Genomic DNA, 20,830 nt, shown 5'->3' with positions numbered 1-20,830 from the left:
GCCTTGCCTGTTCCAGTGCTGTAGAACAAGCCACTACACCAATGAGATGTTTCAAGAGGCTGAGAGAGGAAGTAGTAAAACAAGGGGATGCTGTAAGTCTGTAACATTACGTCAGTCATTGAGAGGAAGTAGTAAAACAAGGGGATGATGTGAGTCGGTAACATTACCGTCAGTCATTGAGAGGAAGTAGTAAAACAAGGGGATGCTGTGAGTCTGTAACATTACCGTCAGTCATTGAGAGGAAGTAGTAAAACAAGGGGATGCTGTGAGTCTGTAACATTACGTCAATCATTGAGAGGAAGTAGTAAAACAAGAGGATGCTGTGAGTCGGTAACATTACCGTCAGTCATTGAGAGGAAGTAGTAAAACAAGGGGATACTGTGAGTCGGTAACATTACGTCAGTCATTGAGAGGAAGTAGTAAAACAAGGGGATGCTGTGAGTCTGTAACATTACCTTCAGTCATTGAGAGGAAGTAGTAAAACAAGGGGATGCTGTGAGTCTGTAACATTACCGTCAGTCATTGAGAGGAAGTAGTAAAACAAGGGGATGCTGTGAGTCTGTAACATTACCGTCAGTCATTGAGAGGACGTAGTAAAACAAGGGGATGCTGTGAGTCTGTAACATTACCTTCAGTCATTGAGAGGAAGTAGTAAAACAAGGGGATGCTGTGAGTACGTAACATTACCGTCAGTCATTGAGAGGAAGTAGTAAAACAAGGGGATGCTGTGAGTCTGTAACATTACCGTCAGTCATTGAGAGGAAGTAGTAAAACAAGGGGATGCTGTGAGTCTGTAACATTACCGTCAGTCATTGAGAGGAAGTAGTAAAACAAGGGGATGCTGTGAGTCTGTAACATTACGTCAGTCATTGAGAGGAAGTAGTAAAACAAGGGGATGCTGTGAGTCGGTAACATTACCGTCAGTCATTGAGAGGAAGTAGTAAAACAAGGGGATGCTGTGAGTCGGTAACATTACGTCAGTCATTGAGAGGAAGTAGTAAAACAAGGGGATGCTGTGAGTCTGTAACATTACGTCAGTCATTGAGAGGAAGTAGTAAAACAAGGGGATGCTGTGAGTCTGTAACATTACGTCAGTCATTGAGAGGAAGTAGTAAAACAAGGGGATGCTGTGAGTCTGTAACATTACGTCAGTCATTGAGAGGAAGTAGTAAAACAAGGGGATGCTGTGAGTCTGTAACATTACGTCAGTCACTGAGAGGAAGTAGTAAAACAAGGGGATGATGTGAGTCTGTAACATTACGTCAGTCACTGAGAGGAAGTAGTAAAACAAGGGGATGCTGTGAGTCGGTAACATTACCGTCAGTCATTGAGAGGAAGTAGTAAAACAAGGGGATGCTGTGAGTCTGTAACATTACCGTCAGTCATTGAGAGGAAGTAGTAAGACAAGGGGATGCTGTGAGTACGTAACATTACCGTCAGTCATTGAGAGGAAGTAGTAAGACAAGGGGATGCTGTGAGTCTGTAACATTACCGTCAGTCATTGAGAGGAAGTAGTAAAACAAGGGGATGCTGTGAGTCTGTAACAATACGTCAGTCATTGAGAGGAAGTAGTAAAACAAGGGGATGATGTGAGTCTGTAACATTACCGTCAGTCATTGAGAGGAAGTAGTAAAACAAGGGGATGCTGTGAGTCTGTAACATTACGTCAATCATTGAGAGGAAGTAGTAAAACAAGGGGATTCTGTGAGTCTGTAACATTACCGTCAGTCATTGAGAGGAAGTAGTAAAACAAGGGGATGCTGTGAGTCGGTAACATTACGTCAGTCATTGAGAGGAAGTAGTAAAACAAGGGGATGCTGTGAGTCTATAACATTACTGTCAGTCATTGAGAGGAAGTAGTAAAACAAGGGGATGCTGTGAGTCTGTAACATTACCGTCAGTCATTGAGAGGAAGTAGTAAAACAAGGGGATGCTGTGAGTCTGTAACATTACGTCAGTCATTGAGAGGAAGTAGTAAAACAAGGGGATGCTGTGAGTCTGTAACATTACTGTCAGTCATTGAGGGGAAGTAGTAAAACAAGGGGATGCTGTGAGTCTGTAACATTACTGTCAGTCATTGAGAGGAAGTAGTAAAACAAGGGGATGCTGTGAGTCTGTAACATTACTGTCAGTCATTGAGAGGAAGTAGTAAAACAAGGGGATGCTGTGAGTCTGTAACATTACGTCAGTCATTGAGAGGAAGTAGTAAAACAAGGGGATGCTGTGAGTCTGTAACATTACCGTCAGTCATTGAGAGGAAGTAGTAAAACAAGGGGATGCTTTGAGTCTGTAACATTACCGTCAGTCATTGAGAGGAAGTAGTAAAACAAGGGGATGCTGTGAGTCTAACATTACCTTCAGTCATTGAGAGGAAGTAGTAAAACAAGGGGATGCTGTGAGTCTGTAATATTACTATCAGTCATTGAGAGGAAGTAGTAAAACAAGGGGATTCTGTGAGTCGGTAACATTACGTCAGTCATTGAGAGGAAGTAGTAAAACAAGGGGATGATGTGAGTCGGTAACATTACGTCAGTCATTGAGAGGAAGTAGTAAAACAAGGGGATGCTGTGAGTCTGTAACATTACCGTCAGTCATTGAGAGGAAGTAGTAAAACAAGGGGGATGATGTGAGTCTGTAACATTACCGTCAGTCATTGTTCAGACTGGATGGTTGGTTGATTTCATAAAAAGATTTCAGCATTCTTTTACAAAAATGCATGTAAAATGCATCTGCTAAACATCAAACAAAAATGTACACGATTTATCATTTATAGTATTTTTTAAATAGTTGTTTCTAAGAATATCAATTATTGAATACATTTTGTTCAAATTCTGGTGATTGTTGCCATATCAATTAAAACAAGTATGAACAAATAGAGAGAGTGAAGTAAAGGGACAGATGGAGGGAGAGATGAAGAGAGGAAGAAAGGTGTAGAAATAGAAGGTTGAGAGAAAATACATTCTGTATTTTAATCTCTGTGACCACTCTCTTTATACCATAGACACACAATATAATAAATATTGGGTTTCTGTACCTCTTTGAAAGAAAGCATCCCTGAGCTCCTATACTCCTACCATGGGGTTGCAGGTAGCCTAGTGGTTAGAGCTTTGGGCCAGTAAACGAAAGGTTGCTGGATTGAATCTCTGAGCTGACCAGGTAAAAATCTGTCATTCTGCCCCTGAATTAGGCAGTTAACCCACTCTTACCTGGTAGGCCTTCATTGTATTTAAGAATCTGTTCTTAACTGACTTGCCTTGTTAAATAAAGGTAATTAAAAAAAAGATGTCTGACATTTTAGAATAAATCAGCTCCACAAAGTCCTCTGCCGCCACCTGGTGGAACAAAGGAGTGATTACAACTGTCACAGGGACGACCACAAGCTGATGCAAATACTGTATGTTTTCTGATCTAAGGTCAACGTTAATCATTTAAAGAAAATTCTAATTTGTTGACAAAGTTCATTTTAATGTATTTCCTCTTAAGGTAAATAAATAATACAATAAATGAAACTACTTAAATTAACATTTATTGTAATTCTAGTGATAAGTCAACATCACTATTATATAATCAGACCATTACTCCCCTCTTAGTCTCTGATCAATAATATGAAAATAATTTATCAATATTTGTTCAGCACTTACAAATTCATAACATGATGTACGAATTGGAATTCATATCATATACAGTACCAGTCAAAAGTTTGGACACCAACTCATTCTAGGATTTTTCTTTATTTTTTACTATTTTCTACACTGTAGAATAATAGTGAAGACATGAAAACTATGAAATAATACATATAGAATTGTGTAGTAAGCAAAAAAGTGTTAAACAAATAAAAACATTTTTTATTTGAGATTCTTCAAAGTAGCTACCCTTTGCCTTGATGACAGCTTTGCACACTCTTGGCATTCTCTCAACCAGCTTCATGAGGTAGTCACCTGGAATGCATTTCAATTAACAGGTGTGCCTTGTTAAGTTAATTTATGGAATTTCTTTCCTTAATGTGTTTGAGCCAAACGGTTGTGTTGTGACAAGGTAGGGTTGGTATACAGAAGATAGCCCAATTTGGTAAAACACCAAGTCCATATTGTTAGCAAGAACAGCTCAAATAAGCATAGAGAAACGACAGTCCATCATTATTTTAAGACATGAAGATCAGTCAATACGGAAAATTTCAAGAACTTTGAAAGTTTCTTCAAGTGCAGTCACAAAAACCATCAAGCACTATGATAAAACTGGCTCTCATGAGGACCGCCACAGGAAAGGAAGACCCAGAGTTACCTCTGCTGCAGAGGATAAGTTCATTACAGCTACCAGCCTCAGAAATTGCAGCCCAAATAAATGCTTCGCAGAATTCAAGTAACAGACACATCTCAACATCAACTGTTCAGAGGAGACTGTAAAATCAGGCCTTCATGGTTAAATTGCTGGAAAGAAACCACTACTAAAGGACACCAATAGGAAGAAGAGACTTGGTTGTCCAAGAAACACGAGCAATGGACATTAGACCGGTGGAAATCTGTCCTTTTGTCTGATGAGTCCAAATTTGAGATTTTTGTTTCAACCTCTGTGTCTTTGTGAGATGCAGAGTAGGTTAACGGATGATCTCTGCATGTGCGGTTCCCACCGTGAAGCATGGAGGAGGTGTGATGGTGTGGGGGTGCTTTGCTGGTGACACTGTCAGTGATTTATTTAGAATTCAAAGCACACTTAACCAGCATGGCTACCACAGCATTCTGTAGCGATACACCATCCCATCAGGTTTGTGCTTAGTGGGACTATCATTTGTTTTTCAACAGAACAATGACCCAACACACCTCCAGGCTGTGTAAGGCTATTTGACCGAGAATTAGAGTGATGGAGTGCTGCATCAGATGACCTGGCCTTCACAATCACCCGACCTCAACCCAATTTAGATGATTTGGGATTAGCTGGACCGCAGAGTTTATTTTAACCTTTATTTAACCAGGTAGGCCAGTTGAGAACAAGTTCTCATTTACAACTGCGACCTGGCCAAGATAAAGCAAAGGAGTGCGACAAAAAACAACAACACAGAGTTACACGTGGGATAAACAAAAGTACAGTCAATAACACAATAGAAAAATCTACATACAGTGTGTGCAAATGGCGTAAGGAGGTAAAGCAATAAATAGGCCATAGTAGCAAAGTAATTACAATTTAGCAAATTAACACGAGTGATAGTTGTGCAGATGATGATGTGCAAGTAGAAATACTGGTGTGCAAAAGAGCAACAAAAAAAGTAAATAAAAACAATATGGGGATGAGGTAGTTGGATGGGCTATTTACAGATGGGCTGTGTACAGCTGCAGCAATCAGTAAGCTGCTCAGATAGCTGACGCTTAAAGTTAGTGAGGGAGATATGTCTCCAACTTCAGTGATTTTTGCAATTTGTTCCAGTCATTGGCAGCAGAGAACTGTAAGGAAAGGCAGCCAAAGGGGGTGTTGGCTTTGGAGATGACCAGACAGATATACCTGCTGGAGCGCGTGCTACGGGTGGGTGTTGTTATGGTGACCAGTGAGCTGAGATAAGGCGGCGCTTTACCTAGCAGACTTATAGATGACCTGTAGCCAGTGGGTCTGGCGATGAATATGTAGCGAGGGCCAGCCGATGAGAGCATACAGGTCGCAGTGGTAGGTGGTATGAGGGGCTTTGGTGACAAAACGGATGGCACTCTGATAGACTGCATCCAATTTGCTGAGTAGAGGGTTGGAGGCTATTTTGTAAATTACATCGCCGAAGTCGAGGATTGGTAGGATAGTCAGGGGGTATGTTTGGCAGCATGAGTGAAGGAGGCTTTGTTGCGAAATAGGAAGCCGATTCTAGATTTAATTTTGGATTGGAAATGCTTAATATGAGTCTGGAAGGAGAGTTTAAAGTCTAGCCAGACACCTAGGTATTTGTAGTTGTCCACATATTCTAAGTCAGAACCGTCCAGAGTAGTGATGCTAGTCGGGCGGGTGGGTGCGGGCAGCGATCGGTTGAAGAGCATGCATTTAGTTTTACCAGCATTTAAGAGCAGTTGGAGGCCACGGAAGGAGTGTTGTATGGCATTGAAGCTCGTTTGGAGGTTTGTTAACACAGTGTCCAAAGAAGGGCCAGATGAATACAGAATGGTGTCGTCTGCGTAGAGGTGGATCAAGGAATCACCCGCAGCAAGAGCGACCTAGTTGATATATATATAGAGAAAAGAGTCGGCCCGAGAATTGATCCCTGTGGTACCCCCATAGAGACTGCCAGTGAAGGAAAATAGCCAACAAGTGCTCAGGATATGTGGAACTCCTTCAAGACCATTGGAAAAGCATTCCAGGTGAAGCTGGTTGAGAGAATGCCAAGAGTGTGCAAAACTGTCATCAAGGTAAAGGGTGGCTACTTTGAAGAATCTGAAATATAAAATATATTTTGATTTGTTTAACACTTTTGGTTACATCATGATTCTATATGTGTTATTTCATAGTGTTGATGTCTTCAATATTATTCTACAATGTAGAAAATAGAAAAATAAAGAAAAACCCTTGAATGAGTACGTATGTCCAAACTTTTGACAGGTACTGTGTATATATTTTGCAGGACCTAACATATCATACAAAATGGTTGCTGCTCACAATTGTGCACAACTTTCAGGGACCCATTTTGGCTCGTGAGCACTACCTTCAAAACTACTTGCTGAAACTATACAAAAGCATCACTTTGATAACATAGCGTAGCACTTTGAACATAGTGCATGAAAAGCACTTTACAAATACAATTATTATTACTATAATGTCACAGTTATACAACAAAAACATACAGTATTAGGAGGAATTGTTGCTATAGCAATGAAAATAAGGAAGAACAAATACCCTAAAAACAACATGAAATATTTGTACATCAAAAATACTGTGATTACATGTACAACAATATACTGAGGACTGGTCCATAACATCTAACAGAGGAGGCTTTGTTGTTTACTAGTCTCTTAAAGTCATGTCATCATGGTCTTCTAGCCAGAAGTGTCACGCCTGCTCCCGCTCTTCCCTCCCCTGGCGCTTGAGGGCGCCAGGCTTCCCTGCATCACTCACTCCTATCATCTATTATGCACACCTGCCTTCCCTAGTCACGCGCATCAGCATTATTGGACTCACCTGGACTCACTCATCACCTTTTTATTTCCTCCCATATATTTGTCAGCTCTGTTCCCCGGCTTCTGCATTGATTTGTCTTTTGTCGCTCTTATTTTTTGATTCTGTTCCTGTCTCGTGCCATGTCTGTTACTTGTTAAATGTTTTACTCCCCGTAGCTGCTTCGTCTCTCCAGCGTCATCTCATGTGACAAGAAGAGTCAGCGAGACATCATCCTGACGAACTCTTTCGAGAGAAAATGGTGAAACGGGATGAAAATAGTATTGGTAGTAGTAGTGAGCAACCTTTATCATATCTCACTGTCCTTCTCACATTCTCCTCTCTGATCCTTAAGTTATCCCCTCTCTCTCTCCTCCCCTCACCCCCTCTCTCTCCTCCTCCCTCACCCTCTCCCCCTTCACCCCCCCGCCTCTTCCCCCATCATCCTCTCTCCCCTTCGAAGTTCACCAAACCATTCCTTTTTCTCATTGAAAGCATCCCTTCACTCCTTCACTACTATCGTGTCTGCTTTCTCTGCCAACATAGGACCCATCAGCTCCAAAAAGTCCACTCTGCTGCCACCTAGAGGGAGAATTTGGTTGACAGGGGGAGAGAGGGATTAGAAGAGCTGGGTGAAGGAGGAGAATGAGTCAACCATTAACAGATAACATTTATGCTGGTACAAAGTGTCACAAACCAAACCTGTTTTGGAGGAAACCTTTTAATACTCTACAGTTTCTAGATATCTGTATACAGTCAATTTAGCAGAGAACTCACAAGGAAAGCTCAACTAGTCGGTTAAGAGGAAGGGGCACCGGGTGGGCTTCTCCCAGGTATGTATGTGATTAATCATTTGACAGTAACATGAACTATATGTAGTTGATTAAAGTGATTGTTACATGTACCACTAAAACTTCATGATAGGTATTTCATCTTATTGTTTCTAATGTGTTTTGTAATTAGTAAATTGTTTACTGTTGTTGATCAAACAGTTACTGTACTAACGTGTCATTGAAAGTGACCCTCAGTCTACCGTCAAAACAGTGCCAGAGAAAATGACAAAGATTGTTAAAAGTTAAAACATACTGTGCATGTAGACAATTCAACTTGAAACTAGAACAAGGAAGATTAATGTTATAATTTGTATTTTCAACCTTTATTTAACTACGTAGGCAAGTCAGTTAAGAACAAATTCTTATTTACAATGACGGCCTAGCCCGTGAAAACCCTATCGACACTGGGCCAATTGTGCACTGCCCTATGAATCACAGCTGGTTGTGACACAGCCTGGAATCGAACCAGGGTCTGTAGTGATGCCTCTAGCACTGAGATGCAGTGCCTTAGACCGCTGCGCCACTCAGTAGTCCTATATTTTTATATTGTTGGTCATTTAATTTTTACCAAATGTATTTCAGTCAGTCAAAACTATGACAACGTATGACTTGAGTCTGTTGTGACAATCAGGTCAAACTGTTGTTGACAGAACCTTATATTAAAAATAATATTATTTGTTAATATGTTCTCCATCAGATAAACATGGCCTAAAATGGCAGAGTGGTGTATACTTAAGCAATAAGGCCCGAGGGGGTGTGATACTGTACATGGCCAATATACCACAGCCAAGGGCTGTTCTTATGCACGATGCAAACAGTTATATAGTTTAAGGGATGTGATATGAGAGGACTGAGGATAGATCAACAACATTGTAGTTACTCCACAATACTAACCTAAATGACAGAGGGAAAAGAAGGAAGCCTGTACAGAATACAAATATTCCAAAACATTAATCCTGTTTGCATCAAGGCACTTAAGTAATACTGCAAAACATTTGGCAAAGAAATACACTTTTTATTCTGAATACAAAGCGGTAAGTTTGGGGCAATCAAACAAAACACATCACTGAGTACCACTCTTCATATTTTCAAGCATGGTTGTGGCTGCATCATGATATGGGTATACTTATCATCGACAAGGACTAGGGAGTTTTTTGGGGGGATAAAAATAAATGGAATACAGCTAAGCACAGGCAAAATCCTAGAGGAAAACCTGGTTCAGTCTGCTTTCCAACAGACACTGTCAGCAGGACAATTACCCAAAACACAAGGCCAAATCTACACTGGAGTTGCTTACCAAGACGACATTGAATGTTCCTGAGTGGGCTAGTCACAGTTTTGACTTAAATCATCTTGAAAATCTATGGCAAGACTTGAAAATGGCTATCTAGCACAGGAGGTTGGTGGCACCTTAATTGGGTAGAATGGGCTTGTGGTTATGACTGGAGCGGAATCAGTGGAATGGACATCAAACACATGGTTTCCATTCTATTCCGGATATTATTATGAGCAGTTCGCCCCTTAGCAGCCTCAATTTTGAAAATAATTATTGGCAAATATTGTACAATTCAGTTGTGAAAAGCTCTTAGAGACTAACCCCAAAAGTCTCGCAGCTGTAATCGCTGCCAAAGTTATTTCTAACATATATTGACTCAGGGGGGTGAATATTGATCTAATCAAGATATATTAGTGTTTTATTTTTCATAATTTTTTTTTATAAATGTTATAATTTTTCAACCACTTTAACATTCCAGATAATTTTGTGTAGATTGTTGACAAAAAAGGTGAGGCTGTATATAGGCACCGGTTAGTCGGGCTAACTGAGGTAATATGTACATGTAGGTATAGTTAAAGTGACTATGCATAGATGACAAGCAGAGAGTAGCAGCAGCTTAAAAGATGGGTTGGGGGGACACAATCCAAATAGTCCAGGTAGCCATTTGATTACCTGTTCAGGTGTCTTATGGCTTGGGGGGGAAAGCTGTTGAGAAGCCTTTTGGTCCTAGACTTGGCGCTCCGGTACCGCTTGCCATGCAGTAGCAGAGAGAACAATCTATGACTGGGGTGGCTGGGGTCGTTGACAATTTTTATGTACTTCTTCTTCTGACACCGCCTGTAGAGGTCCTGGATGGCAGGCAGGTTAGACCCAGTGATGTACTGGGCCGTACACACTACCCTCTGTAGTGCCTTGCGGTCGGAGGCTGAGCAGTTGCCGTACCAGGCAGTGATGCAACCAGTCAGGATGCTCTCGATGTTGCAGCTGTCAAACCTTTTTAGGATCTGAGGACCCATGCCAAATCTTTTCAGTCTCCTGTGGAGGAATAGGCTTTGTCGTGCCCTCTTCACGACTGTCTTGTTGTGTTTGGACCGTTCTAGTTTGTTGGTGATGTGGACACCAAGGAACATGAAGCTCTCAACCTGCTCCACTACAGCCCCGTCGATGAGAATGGGGGCGTGCTCGGGCTCCTTTTCCTGTAGTCCAGAATCATCTCCTTTGTCTTGATCACGTTAAGGGATAGGTTGTTATTCTGGCACCACCCGGCCAGGTCTCTGACCTCCTCCCTATAGGCTGTCTCGTCGTTGTCAGTGATCAGGTCTACCACTGTTGTGTCGACTGCAAACTTGGAGTTGTGCCTGGCCATGTAGTCGTGGGTGAGCAGGGAGTATAGGAGGGGATTGAGCACGCACCCCTGAGGGGCTCCAATGTTGAGGATCAGCGTGGCAGATGTTGCTACCTACCCTCACCACCTGGGGGTGGCCCGTCAGGAAGTCCAGGATGCAGTTGCAGAGGGAGGTGTTTAGTCCCAGGATCCTTAGCTTAGTGATGAGCTATGAGGGCACTATGGTGTTGAACGCTGAGCTGTAGTCAATGAATAGCATTCTCACATAGGTGTTCCTATTGTCTAGGTGGGAAAGGGCAGTGTGGAGTGCAATAGAGATTGCATCATCTGTGGATCTGTATGGGCTGTATGCAAATTTGAGTGGGTCTAGGGTTTCTAGGATAATGGTGTTAATGTGAGCCATTACCAGCCTTTCAAAGCCCTTCAGGCTGCAGACGTGAGTACTACGAGTACTAAGGCAGGTTACCTTAGTGTTCTTGGGCACAGGGACTATGTTGGTCTGCTTGAAACATGTTGGTATTCCAGACTCAATCAGGGACATGTTGAAAATGTCAGTGAAGACACCTGCCAGTTGGTCAGCACATGCCCGGAGCATACGTCCTCTAATCCGCCTGGCCTCGTGGCCTTGTGAATGTTGACCTATTTAAAGATCTTACTCACGTCGGCTATGGAGAGCGTGATCACACAGTCGCCCGGAACAGCTGATGCTCTCATGCTTGTCTCAGTGTTGCTTGCCTCGAAGCGAGCATAGAAGTGATTTAGCTCGTCTGGTAGGCTCGTGTCACTGGGCAGCTCGCGGCTGTGCTTCCCTTTGTAGTCTGTAATAGTTTGCAGGCCTGTCACATAAGATGAGCGTCGGAGCCGGTGTTGTACGATTCAATCTTAGTCCTTTATTGGTGCTTTGCCTGTTTGAAGGTTCGTCGGAGGGCATAGCAGGATTTCTTATAAGCTTCCAGGTTAGAGTCCTGCATCTTGAAAGTGGCAGCTCTACCCTTTAGCTTCATTGCGAAGGTTTCCATGTAATCCATAGCTTCTTGTTGGGGTATGTACGTACAGTCACTGTGGGGACGACGTCCTTGATGCACGTATTGATAAAGCCAGTGACTGATGTGGTGTGCTCCTCAATATTCCAGTCTGTGCTAGCAAAACAGTCCTGTAGTTTAGCATCTGCTTCATCTGACCACTTTTTTTTTATAGACCAAGTCACTGGTGCTTCCTGCTTTAATTTTTGCTTGTAAGCAGGAATGAGGATAGAATTATGGTTTGATTTGCCAAATGGAGGGCGAGGGAGAGCTTTGTACGCGTCTCTGTATGTGGAGTAAAGGTGATCTAGAATGTTTTTCCCTCTGGTTGCGCATATAACATGCTGATAGAAATTAGGTTAAACTGTTTCCCTGCATTAAAGTCCCTGGCCACTAGGAGTGCCGCATCTGGGTGAGCGGTTTCCTGTTTGCTTATTTCCTTATACAGCTGACTGAGTGCGGTCTTAGTGCCAGCATCCATCTGTGGTGGTAAATAAACAGCCACGAAAAATATAGATGAAAACTATCTTGGCAAATAGTGTGGTCTCCAGCTCATCATGAGATACTTTACTTCAGGCAAGCAAAATCTAGACTTCCTAAGATTTCGTGCACCAGCTGTTGTTTACAAGTATGCACAGAATGCCCCCCCCTCGTCTTACCAGAGTGTGCTGTTCTATCTAACCGGTGCAGCGTATATCCCGCCAGCTGAATATCCATGTCGTCATTCAGCCACGATTCGGTGAAACATAAGATATTACAGTTTTTATGTCCCGTTGGTAGGATATTCGTTATCGTACATTGTCTAATTTATTGTCCAATGATTGTACGTTGGCAAGTAATACTGATAGTAAAGGCACATCTTTACGAGGACCATTCAGTTGAGGACCATTCAATCCATTCAGTTGTACAACTTTGAGGTATGTTTTCTCCCATTTGGTTGGTGTGGTGACGTGTGGCTTGAAGCAACGAGTGACGTAATTAAAGGGCAGCGGCCATGCTGACAGTGTTCCCTAACCCACATGACCAATGACATAAGCCCACAACCCAAACTCTCCCCATTTTTCAACTGGTCATTCAGTACAGCACCGGTTCTGTGCAACTGAACATTCCAGAACGCAAAAACGTAGTGAACGCAGCCCTGGCTTCCTACCTGGCAGCTGCATGGTTTTGTCATCACATGACCATATGTTCATTCCCATGGTTTTATTTAAAGTAGGATAGCAGCCTACACAAGAAATAACTAATATTGATAACCATATAGATGTCACATTGATACATACCAGAGGAGGCTGGTGGTAGGAACTCTAGGAGGAGGAGGATGGTCTCATTATAATTGGCTGGAATGGAATTAATGGAATGGTATCAAACATATCAAACATATGGAAACAACATGTTTGACTCCATTCTATGAATTCCATTCCAGACATTACAATGAGCCTCCCACCAGCCTCCACTGATATATACAGTCTACTACTCAATGGGGAGGGTTTGAAAGGCAACAACATCCAGGACACAGTGCCTCTCGCTCCCGCTACTGTGCGTGGGAACTAAAAAAGAAACGTCACTTTTTCAGAACCCTGTCTTTCAAAGATAATTCGTAAAAATCTAAATATCTTCACAGATCTTTATTGTAAAGGGTTTAAACACAGTTTCCCATGCTTGTTCAATGAACCATAAACAATTAATGAACATGCACCTGTGGAACGGACGTTAAGACACTAACAGCTTACAGACGGTAGGCAATTAAGGTCACAGTTATGAAAACTTAGGACACTAAAGAGGCCTTTCTACTGACTGAAAAACATCAAAAGAAAGATGCCCAGGGTCCCTGCTCATCTGCGTGAACGTGCCTAAAGGCATGCTGCAAGGAGGCATGAGGACTGCAGATGTGGCCAGGGCAGTAAATTGCAATGTCCGTACTGTGAGACGCCTAAGACAGCGCTACAGGGAGACAGGGCGGACAGCTGATCATCCTCGCAGTGGCAGACCACGTGTAACAACACCTGCACAGGATCGGTACATCCGAACATCACACCTGCGGGACAGGTACAGGATGGCAACAACAACTGCCCGAGTTACACCAGGAACGCACGATCCCTCCATCAGTGCTCAGACTGTCCGCAATAGGCTGAGAGAGGCTGGACTGAGGGCTTGTAGGCCTGTTGAAAGGCAGGTCCTCACCAGACATCACCGGCAACAATGCCGCCTATGGGCACAAACCCACCGTCACTGGACCAGACAGGACTGGCAAAAAGTGCTCTTCACTGACGAGTCACGGTTGTGTCTCAGGAATGAGCCTTACACCGAGGCCTGTACTCTGGAGCGGGATTGATTTGGAGGTGAAGAGTCCGTCATGGTCTGGGGCGGTGTGTCACAGCATCATCGGACTGAGCATGTTGTCATTGTAGGCAATCTCAACGCTGTGCGTTACAGGGAAGACATCCTCCTCCCTAATGTGGTACCCTTCCTGCAGGCTCATCCTGACATGACCCTCCAGCATGACAATGCCACCAGCCATACAGCTCGTTCTGTGCGTGATTTCCTGCAAGACAGGAAAGTCAGTGTTCTGACATGGCCAACGAAGAGCCCGGATCGCAATTCCATTGAGCACGTCTGGGACCAGGACCCAATTGCACAGGGCGGGGTTGAGACCCAGGGCCTCAAGGATAGCAACAACAGACTGTACATTTAGAATAAATTCAGTCATGGAGCAGAAGGTACATTTTTGCTCATCCAACTACTGAGGTAACCCTTCATATGGGTCTTATTCATTCGATGTAGCCTATTTGATGTGTATATGTATGGGTGATTCTGCAACGTCGGGCACTTTGGCCGTGCTAACTTTCAGAAATGAAAACTTATTCAAACACCATTTTACCAGTATTGTACTTGTCTTTGATTTGTCTAGAAACTATATCTGATAATGGCTGCGATCGTAGTATTCAGGAATGTATATATTGCTGTCATTTTTCCCAGACAGCCATAGACAAATGTCATTTCCATCACATCATTAAACTTCCATTTTAGTTGAAAATGAAATGTCATACAATTGATTTATAACGGATTTCTTGTACATTTGTACATTAACTTGTATTTAATATTATTTAAAGTGATTTTTAAGGTTTTCCTAATATTAATAATTCAACACGTCGCCTGAATGTATAAACTGAATGTATAAACATTTATTTATCATGAAAAATAAGATATTTCCACCCAACCTTTTTGTGAGATTATGATAACAACCATATGATTTCCATATCTAAAACAAATAAATAGATACCAGGGTAAACGTCCTGATCATTCTCCACCACACACCACTTTCCAATCAATGCTTCACTTAGATCTTCAATGGGCTGGACGGTGCTTTGAGAGGAGTTGAATTTTCCATCTTGGTCTGCCTCTGTTTTTTCAACCAGAGTCACAGTCTGTGGGCTGAAACAGCTGCAGTGATGTGGAAAGGAACAGAAGCAACTGAGTATCCGCCAAGTTATCTCCCCTGGACTGTCGGTGATGATCTGGAAACACAGTTATGCACATTCGAAATATGTAATCATAGCAAAGTCTAGTGATACATAGTGTAGTGATAATATGTTTGTATAACAAATGTGAAATTCGACATAAAATAACCCACAACTATTACCTGGTGTATCTTCATTGTCCCACGGATTGTCCCCAGGTGATCCGGTAGGAGGGCCTCGATGCTCTCTATCTCCTCCTCTGAGATATATAAGAGCTTGATAGCTGACCGATCTTTTGACAGTTCCTCAAATACTGTTTTTCCATTTGTTCCTACCCCATCAGCTGGGCCTTTTCCATGTCCGGCTTCTAGGAAATTCCATGTTACTCTCTGGAAGCCCATTTCAAAGGGAAGGGTGGAGAGATAGTATAAATTATTTTTAGACCTATACTGGGTTGTAGGCCCATCACTCACAAAGTGTACAGCAGTAGCCAATGGGCAAAGCTCAAGGAAGTAGGCCAGTGGTTTTGAGAGATGGGCCCCGATAGCAGAGAGGTCATGCCGCATAGAAGAGCTCAGTGAGCAAAGTGAAACTGTATCATTTGTGGTATATCCAACACAGGTGTGGAGGGTCACCTGCTTGTGAGAATCACCAAAGTGAACTGCCTGGATTTCACTGGTATATTTACACAGGTAGTTCTCTGCAAAGTCAATATGCACAATGATCTCCTCTTTCCCCAGATTCTCTTTTAATTCTCTCAATTTGGAGTACTGGTGTCGAAAGTTGTACACGTGTTTCCCCAACTTCTCTTTCAATCCTTTGGAGAAGTCCTCCAATAGAATATGCAGTGTGCCACATACCTTTTCTTTTACTGTCAAATGTACAGTGAACCTCTTTGTTTTTCTTCTCTCTCTCTTCAGCTTTGTTTTTCCACTCAAACCACCATGTCTGCTCACCAGCATCAAAGTCAGATGTTTTAAGCTCTTTTGCTTGGCAAAGGGAGCACTCTCTATACATGCACTCTTTCTGCAGGTTCTCACAGCACAAAGACTCAATGAGTTTCTCAATGTTGCTGCAGCTGATCACTTTGTGATACTGTAGTTTGTCCACCATGAACTGGAGGTTTGCGTGGGTTTTGCAGAGACATGTGTCCCTATCTTGGACTGTTGGCTTGACAACCCAAAACGGACGTCTTTTGCAGAATTCACAGTAGGAAATTTGAATTTCTGAATATTCTCTCTTAAACTTCTGATAAAGGTTCTGAATTGTGCCATTCAAGAAGCGCTTCTGCGTTTTCTTCTTGTTCCTTGTTAGTGTGTCCTTTTTTTCCTGTTGTTGCTCTACTGTTGTCATCACGTTCATAGAATCTAGTGATTTTCTCTTCTGTGGCTGTGCTGATTCTGTTACACTGATTGTTCCTGGAGTATTGAAGACTTGATGGCCTGTTTTCATTTTCCCTCATTGCTTTTGCTGAAAATCCAAATTCTCTGTTTGAGGCTTTGACCAGGCCATACTTTCTCAGGATGTTGCCTCTGAGCATTTTTGAAGCCACTTGTTTGTCCTTGGCACTGCACATTTTTTTTATACTTTTGTTTTAACTGTGCAATGATGGCATGTTGAAACAATAAAATCCTTCTCAAGTTCTTCGGAGTTCCCTTCATTTGCTGTTTTGTCTTTGGGGAATCTTGCCTCTCCATTTTGTTCATCAGTCGATCATACCTTTTTTGTATTTCTCAGCTTTCCGTAAAGCATTATCAAGTTTGACATTTGTCATACTAAGATCTCTGTATGCTTTTGAGCGACCTCTTCCAACCTTTTTTCTTTTCAGCAAGTATTCAACTTCTCATTCCTGTTGCAGACGATGAGGAAGGGGTATCAGGGTGTGCATCAGGGGCAGGTAAGTTAGGGGCAGGTATGTTAGCCTCATGTTCTGGCTGCAAGTCATCTGGTGACTGAGGTGTTGTGTTGCCTGATAGGTAGGTCTCCATCTGGTGACTGAGGTGTTGTGTTGCCTGATAGGTAGGTCTCCATCTGGTGACTGAGGTGGTGTGTTGCCTGATAGGTAGGTCTCCATCTGGTGACTGAGATGTTGTGTTGCCTGATAGGTAGGTCTCCATCTGGTGACTGAGGTGTTGTGTTGCCTGATAGGTAGGTCTCCATCTGGTGACTGAGGTGTTGTGGTGCCTGATAGGTAGGTCTCCATCTGGTGACTGAGGTGTTGTGTTGCCTGATAGGTAGGTCTCCATCTGGTGACTGAGGTGTTGTGTTGCCTGATAGGTAGGTCTCCATCTGGTGACTGAGGTGTTGTGGTGCCTGATAGGTAGGTCTCCATTGCAACTGTCCTCTCTAAAGTCTGTCCTCTATTCCGTTGGTTACATTTCCATTGCCATCTCTTGCTTCTTTGTTCTTGCTTTGTAAGCTCAGAGATAGATTTCACTTCTCTTTTTCTTCCAGTATCTCTCCCTGTCTTTTTGCAGATGTTCCTGGTATCGTATAGGAAGCGATTCCTCTGTGCTGTTTTGTGGCATCCTCTAAAAATAAAGACAAATACTACTTTGTTTTCAACTTGTGCACCCCTTCGCACATTTTCTATATTAAATTACATTTACATTTTGCAGACGGTCTTATCCAGAGCGACTTACAGTAGTGAATGGATACATTTCAATTCATTTCATACATTTTTTTTTCCCCCCTGTACTGGCGGGAGGCCTGTGGGACAATTAATTTAAAACATGATTAAATAAGTCCAAAGTAAAAAAGTAAAAAGGTTCTACAGCTGCAACATCGAGAGCATCCTGACCGGTTGCATCACTGCCTGGTACGGCAATTGCTCGGCCTCCGACCGCAAGGCACTACAGAGGGTAGTGCGTACGGCCCAGTACATCACTGGGGTAAAGCTGCCTGCCATCCAGGACCTCTACACCAGGCGGTGTTAGAGGAAGGCCCTAAAAATTGTCAAAGACCCCAGCCACCCCAGTCAGACTGTTCTCTCTGCTACTGCATGGCAAGCGGTACCGGAGTGCCAAGTCTAGGTCAAAAAGGCTTCTCAACAGTTTCTACCCCCAAGCCATAAGACTCCTACCCCGACTATTTGCATCGTGTGCCCCACCCCCCCAACCCCTCTTTTACGCTGCTGCTACTCTCTGTTTATCTTATATGCATAGTCACTTTAACTATACATTCATGTACATACTACCTCAATTGGCCCGACCAACCAGTGCTCCCGCACATTGGCTAACCGGGCTATCTGCATTGTGTCTCACCACCTGCCAACCCCTCTTTATATGCTACTGCTACTCTCTGTTCATCATATATGCATAGTCACTTTAACCATATCTACATGTACATACTACCTCAATAAGCCTGACTAACCGGTGTCTGTATGTAGCCTCGCTACTGTTATTTTCAAATGTCTTTTACTGTTTTATTTCTTTACTTACCAACACACACACACATACCTTTTCTTTCGCACTATTGGTTAGAGCCTGTAAGTAAGCATTTCACTGTAAGGTCTACACCTGTTGTATTTGGCGCGTGTAACAAATAAACTTTGATTTGACTTGATTTGATTAACCGTTACTCTCTCACGGGAAACCTTCACTCTTGCGCAGACATTTAGAAACGAAACATGACAATTTGAAAAAGAATCCACGGGAGTTTTTTGATCGAAGATAAAGATGACTTTCGAGTAGTAAGACATGTATAAAAGCAACAGATGCCATTAATAAGAAGGGGCTAGAAGCATCTTATATGGTGAGCTACCGAGTGGCTAGGACAGGCAAGCCCCATACTATTGTGGAGGACTTAATTCTTCCTGCTGCCATGGATATGGCTGGGACAATGCTGGGGGATAGGCCCAAAAACTATACAGACAATTTCTTCATCAAACAACACTGTTTCACGATGCATCAGTGACATGGCAGGAGATGTTTTGAAACAATCACTGCTTCGCATACAAGACAGTGAATTAAATGCATTACAGCTGAATGAGTCAACAGATGTGGCAGGCCTGGCATAGCTCCTGGTATATGTCCGTTACGTTTATGGGGGTCAATTAAGGAAGACATCCTCTTCTACAAACCACTGGAAACCAGGACAACAGGAGAGGATATTTTGAAAGTACTGGACAGCTTTGTGACATCAAATGGACTTTGGTGATCAAGATGTGTTGGTATCTGTACTGATGGCGCAAAAGCCATGACAGGGAGACATAGTGGAGTGGTAATGCACATGCAAGCGGTTGCTCCCGACACCACTGCAGCATCCACCGAGAGGCTCTTGCTGCCAAGGGAATGTCTGACACCTTTTGGACACTACAGTGAAAATGGTTAAATTTCTTAAAGCAAGGCCCCTGAACTCTCGTGTATTTTCTGCACTATGCAATGATATGGGCAACGTAATGCTGCTTTTACAACATACAGAAGTGCGCTGGTTATCAAGCGGCAAAGTATTTACACTTTTTTTTTTAATTGAGAGACGAGCTTAAAGTTTTCATTACTGACCATAATTTTCACTTGTCTGACCGCTTGCATGATGACGAGTTTCTCACACAACTGACCTATCTGGGTGATGTTTTTTTCTTGCCTGAATGATCTGAATCTAGGATTACAGGGACTCTCTGCAACTATATTGCAAATTAGAACTTAGGCTTGTTGAGAACATCTGGTTAAATAAAGGTGAAATATTCAATGTGCGGGACAAAATTAAGGCTGTGATTAAGAAGTTGTAGCTCTTTTCTGTCTGCATTAACAAGGACAACACACAGGTCTTTCCATAATTCGATGATTTCTTTTGTGTGCAAATGAACTCAAGCTTACAGACAATGTCAAATGTGATTTTGCGAAGCACCTGAGTACGTTGGGTGCGCAATTACACAGGTACTTTCCCGAAACGGACGACACAAACAACTGGATTCGTTATCCCTTTCATGCCCTGCCTCCAGTCCACTTACCTATATCTGAACAAGAGCGCGTCATCAAAATTGCAACAAGCAGTTCTGTGAAAATTGAATTTAATCAGAAGCCACTGCCAGATTTCTGGATAGGGCTGCCCTCTGAGTTTCTTGCCTTGGCAAATCGCATTGTTAAGACGCTGATGCCCTTTGCAACCACCTATGTGAGAGTGGATTCTCGGCGCTCACCAGCATGAAAACTAAATACAGACTGTGTGGAAAATTATTTAAGACTGAGACCTCCTTTCAAGCACACCCTTCTCATTAACCTGTGGTGAGTTATTCACAATTTTTTTATAAATAAGTAAGGTTTTATATGTAAGATGGCTAAATAAAGAGCAAAATTATTGATTATTATTACTTGTGCCCTGGTCCTATAAGAGCTTGTCACTTCCCACGAGCCAGGTTGTGACGAAAAACTCACTCATTCTTATGTTTAATAAATGTTTCGTATAGTGTGTGTGTGTGTGTAGCAGGCTTACAAAGATGGTAAAAAACAACATTTGAGAGTGCGCTGACCCTGGTGCTAGAAGGGGTACGCAGCTGGAGGTTGAATGTTTGAATGGGTACGGGACTATAAAAAGTTTGGGAACCACTGGGTTAGGAGAATTAGGTTAAGGTTAGGAAAAGTGTTAGGGTTAACTAAAATGCAAAAAGAGAAGAAAAAAAGGTCAATTTTACATGAACTGTATGACCAGGTTGGGGTGGATCGTGTCCAGCCTAGGCCAATACAATTTCCTAAAAGATGACGACACAAAAAAGACAACAAAATAACCTAATTATATAATGGCCTATAATTATGCATAGAAAGTGGGCTAAACCCTTA

The 20,830-nt window shown here is 42.6% G+C and overlaps 1 pseudogene; it reads left to right on the top strand.

Moving 5' to 3' along the window:
• Nucleotides 1–7,751: 7,751 nt before the first annotated feature.
• Nucleotides 7,752–20,830, top strand: part of LOC106598785 (up-regulator of cell proliferation-like) — a 33,208-nt pseudogene continuing 20,129 nt past the window's right edge.

The sequence above is a fragment of the Salmo salar genome, chromosome ssa08, assembly GCF_905237065.1.
Source record: "Salmo salar chromosome ssa08, Ssal_v3.1, whole genome shotgun sequence".
Classification (NCBI taxonomy): Eukaryota; Metazoa; Chordata; class Actinopteri; order Salmoniformes; family Salmonidae; genus Salmo; species Salmo salar.
This window is presented reverse-complemented; position numbering and strand designations above follow the sequence as displayed.